Raw genomic sequence first — 12,248 nt, 5'->3', positions numbered from 1 at the left:
TGGCTTGGACAGCAGCACTCTGTGCTGGGTTAGGAACTGGCTGGAGGCTGAGCCCAGAGAGTGGTGGTGAATGGTGCCACAGCCAGCTGGCGGCCAGGCAGTAGTGGTGTGCCCCAGGGATCAGTGCTGGGCCCCATCCTCTTTGATGCCTTTACTGATGATCTAGACGAGGGGATTGAGTCCATCATCAGCAAGTTTGCAGATGACACCAAGCTGTGGGCAGGAGTTGATCTGTTAGAGGCTAGGAGAGCTCTGCAGAGGGACCTTGACAGGCTGGAGAGAAGGGCATAGTCCAACAAGATGGCATTCAACAAGTCCAAGTGCCAGGTTCTACACATTGGCCACAACAACCCCATGCAGTGCTACAGGCTGGGGTCAGAGTGGCTGGAGAGCAGGCAGACAGAAAGGGACCTGGGGGTGCTGGTTGATGGATGGCTGAACATCAGCCAGCAGTGTGCCCAGGTGGCCAAGAAGGCCAATGGCATCCTGTCTTGCATCAAGAATAGTGTGGCCAGTAGGAGCAGGAAGTCATTGTGCCCCTGTGCTCAGCACTGTTTAGGCCACACCTTGAGTCTTGTGTCCAGTTCTGGGCCCCTCGGTGTAAGAAGAACATTGAGAGACTTGAAGGTGTCCAGAGAAGGGCAACAAGGCTGGGGAGAGGCCTTGAGCACAGCCCTGTGAGGAGAGGCTGAGGGAGCTGGGGTTGCTTAGCCTGGAGAAGAGGAGGCTCAGGGGAGACCTTCTTGCTCTCTCCAACTCCCTGAAGGGAGGTCATAGCCAGGAGGGGGTTGGTCTCTTCTCCCAGGCAACCAGCACCAGAACAAGAGTCTCAAGCTGCACCAGGGGAAGCTTAGGCTGGAGGTGAGGAGAAAGTTCTTCACAGAGAGAGTTGTTAGCCATTGGAATGTGCTGCCCAGGGAGGTGGTGGAGTCCCCATCCCTGGAGGTGTTCAAGAGGGGATTGGATGTGGCACTTGGTGCCATGGTTTAGTCATGAGGTGTTGGGTGACAGGTTGGACTTGATGATCTTTGAGGTCTTTTCCCACCTTACTGATTCTATGATTCTCTCCTGAGTGCTCAGAAGAGAGCTTACCAGCATCACAGGCTCTTGAGCAGTGAGTTGATACTCTTACAAAAGAATCTTGAATGCAAACTGAGTAGCTTGTAGGCCAGCATGGTTCTGCTCAGACCTTTAAGAAACAGGAAAATGCTACTGAGGGAAAGCTGCTAGGGCCTATGAGCATCAGGAGAAAGAGCTCTCATGATCAAGTACAGAGCATGCTGTGAAAGCCATGGGTCCTGTAGAGAAGCTAAGGACTAGGTTGCTTTATGGTGACCAATGGGAGATGAGGGAGGGAGGGATTTCCCTGTACAACTGGCTTTTGAGGAATCATCCCAGTGGGGTATATAGCCTCCTGGAACATCCTTTTGCTTTGTTCTTTTGTTCATTTCCAACTCTTTTCCCTGAGGATCTCTGCAGCAGCATGTGGGTACTACAGCCAAAATAAAACCCTGTGAAGCCATGACAACTCTGGGAAGACTTCCAACACATGAAATCCATCCTAGAGTAGAAATGTGCAGCTTCCTCCAAAGATGGAGGAGGGCAGCACAAAACAAAGCTCAAGATCAAACCCTTATGAGCTCTCCAAGACTGGAGGATTCTGGGTCTTACCTTCTCCCTTCTGGATTATCTAAGATTGAAGACAAGGCTTTCCTGCTAGCACCAGGCTGGCATTTCTAGTCCCTTGGTGAAGGCTGCTGACAACCACTATGATAGCATCCATGGAAATGTCTACATAGTGTCCCAGCAACTGTCCCTTTCTTAAAGGCACAGCCTCAAATGGCCACACCACCCTTCTAGGGACAAAAAGCAGGAGCTCACTTCTACTCAAAAACACAGGCCTTCCAGATCCAGCATCCATGGCTCATACAGGATGAGCCATTCCAACTCTAGGTCAGTGAGTCAAAAAAGCCTTTTTGACAATTAGCCTCCTGTTTCTCAGCTGTCTGTCCTTGTGAAGTAATGTGACTGTGTATATGAGGTAAAAACAAAGGCTTGGCAGACTTAGCATAGCTATAGCTGTCTAGAGGATGTGGGAACTCTACCAAGAGATCAGCACAGTTTGCAGAAAAGTTGTTTGCCAGCAAAGTTAACCTTTTTTTAAAATACCTTTGCAAGACCCTGAAGGCTGAGCTCACAAATTTCATGCCATGCCTCTGCAGTCATTTTATTTGCACTCATGTTCAATTTGGCACCTCCAGTATTGACTGCATTCATGCAGCACTTGATGGACTGCGAGGGGAGAGAGGATATTCTGACACACTGACTTTGTGAGCACAATTATGCTCCTTGGTACAGTGCAGTATCTGTAATGCATTCACTTCTTCTTAAGGAGAATCAGGAATAATCAACTTCCCTGCACCAAGGAAATCACCTGGAGGGTGTTCGCCCAGTCACTGCAGCTTGTCGTCGTAACTGTGGCCATTAACAACCTCCAGCTGGCAGATTTCATTTAAGGTTATTCTCATTTAACAGCCAGCAAAGGGAGACAAACATGACCTTTGTTCCAAGTCAGGTATGATATGGAGGCCAGGCTTACAATAAAATGTAATCCAAACTTTTAAACAGTGTAATTCCCCCTGTAGCTCTTCTGCGAGATACGCTGTGCTCACAGTAGAATCTGATGATAAAAGATGATTCAGATACCAAGCCAGGAGGTTTCCATTCTTACTACATGCTATCTAATACTCTTAAAGGACACAGTCTCAAGCTGCACCAGGGAAGGATTAGGCTGGATGTTAGGAAGAAGTTCTTCACAGAGAGATTGGCCATTGGAATGTGCTGCCCAGGGAGGTGGTGGAGTCACCATCACTGGAGGTATTTAGAATAGAATAGAATAGAATAGAATAGAATAGAATAGAATAGAACAGAATAGAATAAACCAGGTTGGAGGTGCTTAGGAAGAGAGTGGATGAGGCACTTGGTGCCATGGTTTGGTTGACTCGATGGTGTTGGGTGACAGGTTGGACTTGATGATCTCAAAGGTGTTTTCCAACCTGGTTAACTCTAGTCTATTCTGAAGTCACAGAAGTAGGACCATGCTTGCCTGTAGCCAGCTGCTTGGGGACTGCCTCTGACCTTCTGCATTGTGTAGGCATCAGCATGCACTGAGGCAGAGCTGAGGAGCTGGTCAGGGCTGCACAACTGCTGCATCCTGCTTGTGGCGCTCATCTTGCTTAGAAATGCTGTAGACTGAACCATGAATAATCCTTTGGTCACAGCACATGGCGACAACTCCCCACTCATGTTTGCCTTGTCTCCATTCCACAGTTAGTGTGGCTAAATGAGCATTCTATCTCAAATCCAGATTGCTGTTGATGGTCTGCTGCAGCTGGCTCACAGACTATACAGCTAGACTGACGCTGGTCTGAAGCAAAGCCTTGTGAAACTTGCAGGGTGTGAACAGCCAGTCCTCAGCGATAGCTGTCTGACTACAGCTGGGCTCCTTCTGGCCTACACTTTTTCTACACTACTTGCTAATGTAGGGGGAAAAAACCCCAAACAAACCCCAAACATTTCTGCAGAGCTGTGATGAGACTCTCTCAGCTGTTCTTAGCCCCAGGAGCTAGTCTAGTACCCTTCAAGAATAAGTCAAATAGTAGCACACCAGCCTCAGCGAACAAGCAACCTCTACAAGAATCATTCTAAATCCTCAATTGTCCTCTCAAAACTGAGCAAGGGATTTGGCATCAGCCCAAGCCACTGCTGGTAATGTTGTGCTCTCCAGCAGACATCACTACACCTGGGAAAAAGCAGTCCTAGACTTAGGATGTATTCTGGCAAGTAATGGCAGCACCTCTATAGCTGCTTACCTGCACTGCTCAGCTTCAAGGGGCTGATGTTCCTCAGAGTCACTGCTCACCTGAGAGAGACTGCAGCCCTGCTTCCACAGATGAGCCTGGCCAATAGGCTGTTCTGTGGTAACCAGCCAAGGTGTGCAGGAGGTGAGGTCCCTTACCCCTATCAGCATATATTTCAGACAGCTAATATGCCGTGAGGAGCTGGAGTAAGTGTTGCAGGAAATACCTGTCTGCTGAGATTGCACTGCTTATACATTTCATCAGGGAACCTCACAGAATTAAAGCAAAATAGAACAAATTTTTGTAGTTGTTGTCTCTAATTAAAGATCTCCTGCAACATAATCTGTCCAGATCTGGCCAAACATAACAGCTGTTCCATCGCCCTACTGTGCACTGTGTCTGCATCCGAGGAGGAAGGCAAGAATAATAAAAGCACACCAAAATCCCATGTTTTCTACAGGCTTCAAATGCAGCCTTTGTATCTTGCTACCTCTGTAAATACCTCCCAAGATTTAAGCTGATAAATAACCAGGATTAAACAACTGTGAAGATCTGAAGCTCTGTGGTTTACAGGTACAACCTTGAGCTGAAGACTTCATCAACGTGCTTCCAAGCGTGTCTTAGAGTAGCCGCTGTTATCATGGCATGAGAAGATGTGACCAAATGGATGTTTTACCTCCAGCTATTGTTGAGTCACTCCTGTTGATTCTGTACCTGATCCTGGGTGCTAGAACACCTTGATATTAGCAGATGGCCCCAGATGGCTCAAGCTCTCTGTTCTAAGTGTCCTATGTGCACAGTATGTGTATGTTAAACAGAAGGAAGTATTGCTTTCCCACACACAAAGTATTACTGAGGTATGGATTGCACTGCTCAGCACATTCTGGAGACCAGGCAGATGAGTTGACTCCAAAAGGGGAGTGTGTGAGTTCAGAGGGCTAGTAAACCACAGTGATCAGGATACAGCCTACAGGACAAGGCTTAAGTTATTCCCTGCCAGAAGCTGTGGACAAGGAAATCTCTCTGTGTTGATGCTTACACCACTTCCTCAAAACATTGCTTATAGGCCTTTTCCAGGAGGAAAACTAAAGGCCTTGACTGGATGACCATTCTGAGATTCCTGTGTTCTGCTATACCTCCCTGACAACAAACACCACACTGAAGATTTGCCAAAACCCCCAACATTCTGAGCAGCACTGAACTGTATGAGTAAAAGCCTTTATGGCTGTGCCCAGGAGGAGGGCAAGGGCTGTTAAGCCTCCCTCAGTTCCACTTACTTGTGCTGGGCAGAGACACTGTGATCTTGGTGCCTACCTTTCCCTGGTACTGCCATCCACACCGCAGGGTGTCAGCACAAGCCATCTCTTGTTCTCTTTGTGTGATCAGACAAGCCACGTTTCCAGCTGGTTTACACTAGGAAGATACTGTGCTGACCCCGAGAGGCAGGTCTCAGGCACAGGTCTCCTGCTGACCATCGCATATTTCCTGTGCAGTTGCTGTGTGAAGATTTTCTAAGAGTAAGGGAAAACTCTTTGCAGGATAAGATCTTAAGAAACATGACTGAAAGATGATGAGAAGGGCCACAAAGAAGCACAGTGAATGATGTGGCAATTTATTGTTGTCTCTGTATACTGTACACTTACACATTCCTAGGGGCTTGGCTAGATAACCAGATTGCAGCATCTCAACTCTGTATTTTAGTCACAAGAACAATTCACCCCTACCAAAACAAAAATCAAATCTGACCCAGCAGCAGACACTGCAGAAGTGTGTGAAGGAGCATGTGTGTTTTCCACATCAGGGTATGTACTCTCAGGATATAATGACTATTACAGCTGTTCAGAGATCACAATGCCATATTCCCAGAAGTTCCTTATCGGGTCATAGTCCATAGGCAGTAGCTTTTCCAACTTTATTCCCTGCAGTGTGAGGTTGCCTACAGCAACAGATTGCACACAATTTAGTCTGAAGGTGATTTAAAGAGCAAAATGCAGTATGAAGCAGTGACAGTAAAATACTCAAGTATTTATTGCCCCCCCCCCCCTTCATTCTGACCCTGGGCATCTGAAATTTGGGGTCAGAGTGGCTGGAGAGCTGCCAAACAGAGAGGGACCTGGGGGTGCTGATTGACACCTGCCTAAACATGAGCCAGCAGTGTGCACAGGTGGCCAAGAGGGCCAATGGCATCCTGGCCTGTATTAGGAATAGTGTGGCCAGCAGGAGCAGGGAGGTCATTGTGCCCCTGTACTCTGCATTGGTTAGGCCACACCTTGAGTACTGTGTCCAGTTCTGGGCCCCTCAGTTTAAGAAGGACATCGAGACACTTGAACATGTCCAGAGAAGGGCAACAAGGCTGGGGAGAGGCCTTGAGCACAGCCCTGTGAGGAGAGGCTGAGGGAGCTGGAGTTGTTTAGCCTGGAGAAGAGAAGGATCAGAGGTGACCTCATTGCCCTCTACAACTACCTGAAAGGTGGTTGTAGACAGGAGGGGGTTGGTCTCTTCTCCCAGGCAACCAGCACCAGAACAAGAGGACACAGTCTCAAGCTGTGCCAGGGGAGGTTTAGACTCGAGGTGAGGAAAAAGTTCTTCACTGAGCGAGTCGTTCGTCATTGGGATGTGCTGCCCAGGGAGGTGGTGGAGTCACCGTCCCTGGAGGTGTTCAAGGGGAGATTGGACGTGGCACTTGGTGCCATGGTCTAGTCGTGAGGTCTGTTGGGACAGGTTGGACTTGATGATCCTTGGGGTCTCTTCCAACCTTAGTTATACTGTGATACTGTGATACTGTGAAATTATTTAAGAGATGGGGAAGAGTGGGGTGCAGTATCTCAAGAGCTCAGCAACCACAGGTAGGGATGGTGGAAGAACACTTGGCCCTTCCAGAACCCTGCTGGCTCTCAGCAATTTGCTCCTGTTGCATTCACCTGCTGAGAAGCTTCCTTCTGCCTGTGGCACACGAGCAACAGGAGGAGAGACGATTTGCCATCCACTGCACAGTCAAGAGCAAGAAATGACCAAGGCCTGGATTAAATGCACAGCGCAGCAGTAACAAACGTTCCACGCAAACACCACATAATTAGGTCTCTGCAGGCTAATTCTAGGGTTTCGGAACAAGAAAGTGCAAGGCTTAAATAAGACCTTGTCTGAGTCCCGCTGGAGAGCAGTGCCACCTGCCGGCACACTGCCCAGCACCGACGAACCAGGGCACAGCAGCTCCCTCACCTGAGGGATCCTCTGCTGATGGATCCCTCACGTCTGTGCCACACCTCTGTCACACCACCGCCACCCAGAGACCAGCTCACAGATGGAGAGCACACTGAACACGGCTGATAGTACCTGTAGTGCTTAGTGCCTTATTTGAAGCCACCCCCACTGACCAGCCTGCACTGGAACGTGCTTCCCCAGAGCCCTCAGCACCATGGCCTGCTACCTTTCTTACATGTGGAATCACAATTTAAGATAAAAAAATTAACAGATGGAGAACAGCACCTGATGTCAGCAGCCCAATGTGCTATCATGATCTCTGCACTGGACAGATGGGCAGAATCCAACGGCAGGAGATTGAACACATCCAAGTGCCGGGTTCTGCACATTGGCCACAGCAACCCCATGCAGAGCTACAGGCTGGGGTCAGAGTGGCTGGAGAGCAGCCAGGCAGAGAGGGACCTGGGGGTGCTGGTTGACGGTAGGCTGAACATGAGCCTGCAGTGTGCCCAGGCAGCCAAGAGGGCCAATGGCATCCTGGCCTGCATCAGGAACAGTGTGGCCAGCAGGAGCAGGGAGGTCATTCTGCCCCTGTACACTGCACTGGTTAGGCCACACCTTGAGTCCTGTGTCCAGTTCTGGGCCCCTCAGTTTAGGAAGGAGGTTGACTTGCTGGAGCGTGTCCAGAGAAGGGCAACGAAGTTGGTGAGGGGTTTGGAACACAGCCCTGTGAGGAGAGGCTGAGGGAGCTGGGGTTGCTTAGCCTGGAGAAGAGGAGACTCAGGGGTGACCTTATTGCTCTCTACAACTACCTGAAGGGAGGTTGTAGACAGGCAGATGTTGGTCTCTTCTCCCAGGTGGCCAGCACCAGAACAAGAGGACACAGTCTCAGTCTGCACCAGGGGAGGTTCAGGCTGGGTGTTAGGGAAAAGTTCTATGCAGAGAGAGTGATTGCCCATTGGAATGGGCTGCCTGGGGAGGTGGTGGAGTCGCCATCACTGGAGGTTTTCAGGAGAAGACTTGATGGGGTGCTTGGTGCCGTGGGTTAGTTGCTTGGGTGGTGTTGGATTGGTTGATGGGTTGGACACGGTGATGTTGAAGGTCTCTTCCAACCTGGTTTATTCTATGTATGTATGTATTCTATGTATGATTCTTCTCCAGGGATGGAACTCTCGTCCTTCGTGAGGATCCACTACCACTTCAAGTCCAGCCACTCCACAGAGTGCCCAATGAGAGTGGCACTCCCATTCGTGACAGCTGACAAAGAACTTTGGAAACTTGCTCCTAAATACACCCAGCAAAGGCCAGGAGTACATTTAACACATGGAACAAAGCATCTCAGAGCTCCATCCAGTGGTCAAGGCTCCTACTCACAGCTCACCAGAGCAAGTTCAGCAGGTGACCCCTGGGCAAGTTCACAGAATCATACAATCACCAAGGTTGGAAGAGACCTCAAAGATCATCAAGTCCAACCTATCACCACAGACCTCATGACTAAACCATGGCACCAAGTGCCACTTGCAATCCCCTCTTGAACACCTCCAGGGATGGTGACTCCAACACCTCCCTGGGCAGCACATTCTCAGTGGCCAACAACTCTCTCAATGAAGAACTTTCTTCTCACCTCCAGCCTAAACTTCCCCCGGTGCAGCTTGAGACTGTGTCCTCTTGTTCTGGTGCTGGTTGCTTGAGAGAAGAGACCAACCCCCTCCTGGCTACAACCTCCCTTCAGGGAGTTGTAGACCACAAGAAGGTCTCCCCTGAGCCTCTTCCTCTCCAGGCTAAACAACCACAGCTCGCTCAGACTCTCCTCACAGGGCTGTGCTCCAGACCCCTCCCCAGCTTTGTTGCCCTTCTCTGGACACCTTCCAGCAACTCAACATCTTTCCTAACCTGAGGGGCCCAGAACTGGACACAAGACTCAAGGTGTGGCCTAACCAGTGCAGTGTACAGGGGCACAATGACTTCCCTGCTCCTTCTGGCCACACTCTTCCTGATGCAGGCCAGGATGCCATTGGCCTTCTTGGCCACCTGGGCACACTGCTGGCTCATGTTCAGCCAGCTGTCAATCAGCACCCCCAGGTCCCTTTCTGTCTGGCTGCTCTCCAGCCACTCTGACCCCAGCCTGTTACATCAACCTCTCTGGCCTCTGCTCTTCATTCTTCCCCGCAGCAGAGGATGACTGGGAAACTGATATATTTCTGCAGCATGAAACATCCAAGCACATCAAAACAGCACAATTTGTCTAAATTCCACCACACTAAACACAGAAAAGGTATCAAAACTGCAGGCCCTGCTCAGCACTGCAGGATGATACACCTTAGTTCAATGGAGGCAAGGACTTCCAAGACAAAGTGGCATTTCTAAGTATCCTCTCATCCTGACCTCTTGCACATTTTTGCACAGGGAAAGGATTCAAGTCCAGGCAAATCATCAAGGAGATAAGAGTAGCAAGTTAATGACTTGCATCAACTGTTCTTTGATGTCTAGGTTTTTGTGTTTCCCCTGCATAAGAAACTTAGATAACTGTGCTCCATCTCTTTCTGGTGACTTTGGGAACTTATCATAGAATCAGTCAGGGTTGGAAGGGACCACAAGGATCATCTTGTTCCAACCCCCCTGCCATGGACTGGGACACCCCACACTAGATCAGGCTGGCCAGAGCCTCATCCAGCCTGGGCTTAAACACCTCCAGGGACGGGGCCCCAACCACCTCCCTGGACAACCCATTCCAGGGCTTCAGCACTCTCATGGTGAAGAGCTTCTACCAGTTGTATCAATTGTGAAGGGATCTTTAGGGATACCTGGTTCCCTCCCTGCTTCATGACAACTGCTCACTCGATCGGGGGAGGTGCAAGCAAGCACCCTCCACCATGCCACCGACGCAAACCACACAGCCATTTCCCATTCCTGGCTGCTTAACTACAGCACACAAGGGAGGTAGGCCTAGTGTGATAGCAGGGGCAACAAGCACAAATCCCAAAGGACCAAGTCTCACCAATTCTGCTGCTTGTGGCACAACCTTTTTGTTAACAGGATTGAATACTTAGAACAGTGCTAAGAGGATGGGTGTGGAGGCAGCACCTCGGGGAACATATCCTTCTTCTCCTTCCCATTCCAGTGACTTCTGTTTCTGGAATTGCTACTGTCAAACAAATTCACTTGGCTTCTGCCTGATTCCCAGAATGGTGAATGGTGCAGGGGCACAGAAAGCAGGTGTGAGAGGGAAGACTGCCACATACAGACCAACAAAGTAAATTTCCCATCCAAAAGATTTCTATGCAGCATTTTAGCAAGAATCTCAATTTGTCTGGCCAGGCAAGCTCCTGCAGGCCTCCCTTATCACCTGCCCTCTGCCCCACTCCATGACTTCTGACAGCAGCAGGCTCCCTTGCATCCCCACTTCATACCTCATACCTATTTTTCTACTGATCTAGCCTTCATCTTCCCCCATGCTAATGCACGTTTTGGAGACCTGACAGCAAAGCTCTCCATCAGTCATCTGCATATCAGGTCGACAGCCCACAACACTTGTTCCCTCATGCAAATTTCCCCAACTGTATTCCATCACATTCCCCTACAGCTCATATCTTACTGTCACAGCCCTTACATTTGCTTCAGCTGCCATAAGAGTAATCTGAAGCAATATGCTAGAATAGAACAGAACAGACCAGAGCAGGTTGGAAAAGACCTTCAAGATCAAGTCCAGCCTATCACCCAACACCATCTAATCAACTAAACCATGGCACCAAGTGTCTCATCCAGTTTCTTCCTAAACACCTGTGTCCAGTTCGGGGCCCCTCAGTTTAGGAAGGAGGCTGGGGAGAGGCCTGTGAGGAGAGGCTGAGGGAGCTGGGGTTGTTTAGCCTGGAGAGGAAGAGGCTCAGGGGAGACCTTCTTGCGGTCTACAACTCCCTGAAGGGAGGTTGTAGCCAGGAGGGAGTTGGTCTCTTCTCTCAAGCAACCAGCATCAGAACAAGAGGACACAGTCTCAAGCTGCACCGGGGGAAGTTTAGGCTGGAGGTGAGGAGAAAGTTCTTCATTGAGAAAGTTGTTGGCCACTGAGAATGTGCTGCCCAGGGAGGTGGTGGAGTCACCATCCCTGGAGGTGTTCAAGAGGGGATTGGATGTGGCACTTGATGCCATGGTTTAGTCATGAGGTCTGTGGTGATAGGTTGGACTTGATGATCTTTGAGGTCTCTTCCAACCTTGGTGATTCTGTGACCTCCAGTGATGGTGACTCCACCACCTCCCCTGGGCAGCACATTCCAATGGCCAATTTCTCTTTCTGGGAAGAACTTCTTCCTACCATCCAGCCTAAACCTCCCCTGGCGCAGCTTGAGACTGTGCCCTCTTGTTCTGGTGCTGCTTGCCTGGGAGAAGAGACCAACCCCCACCTGGATACAACCTCCCTTCAGGTAGTTGTAGAGAGCAAGAAGGTCTCCCCTGAGCCTCCTCTTCTCCAGGCTAAGCAACCCCAGCTCCCTCAGCCTCTCCTCACAGGGCTGTGCTCCAAACCCCTCCCCAGCTTTGTTGCTCTTCTCTGGACACCTTCCAGCAACTCAACATCTTTCCTGAACTGAGGACACAGGACTCAAGGTGTGGCCTAATGAAAAGGTCAACAAACTTCACCTCTTTTTCGAGGTGGCAAGGCATGGACAATTACCCTGGCTATATGGGAAACTGAATTTGTTGGCCAGCTCCAAACAGCAGCCTCAAATATATTCAGTCCCAAGAAGATGCATGTGATCTCAGGGGTTGGAGGAAAAGATGGGGGAGAGAAGGATGCAACCTCTTTGGAAACCTGAGATGAGTGGGAAAGGAAAGATTTTCAAAAGCAGCAACTGCAGACAGTTCTTATGACTGGAGAAAATAGAGCTGAGTCACTACCACAGAACTTAGGCAGCTTGGTTTTCTAAAAGAAATTATAATTACAAGCAAATGCTGGCAGAGAAATACTTCAAAGCATCACATAAGGACATACAGTATGTCTGAAACAGAAAGGAAAAATATGGGGTTTTCTGGTTGATTGAAGAAAAAAATCATCTGATTTATCTTTATACAGAGCTGGCAACTACCAACACCCTGAAAGAGGAGCAGACCACATCCTACTACTCATAGTATTAGGTCCTCTGCCTTTTCCATACAAGCATGTGCAGCAGTATGGGCCAGGTGCCCCCTGCTGTG

Source organism: Dryobates pubescens, chromosome 2 (assembly GCF_014839835.1).
Source record: "Dryobates pubescens isolate bDryPub1 chromosome 2, bDryPub1.pri, whole genome shotgun sequence".
Taxonomy (NCBI): Eukaryota; Metazoa; Chordata; class Aves; order Piciformes; family Picidae; genus Dryobates; species Dryobates pubescens.
The sequence above is the reverse complement of the archived record's forward strand: the minus strand, read 5'-3'. Positions refer to the sequence as shown.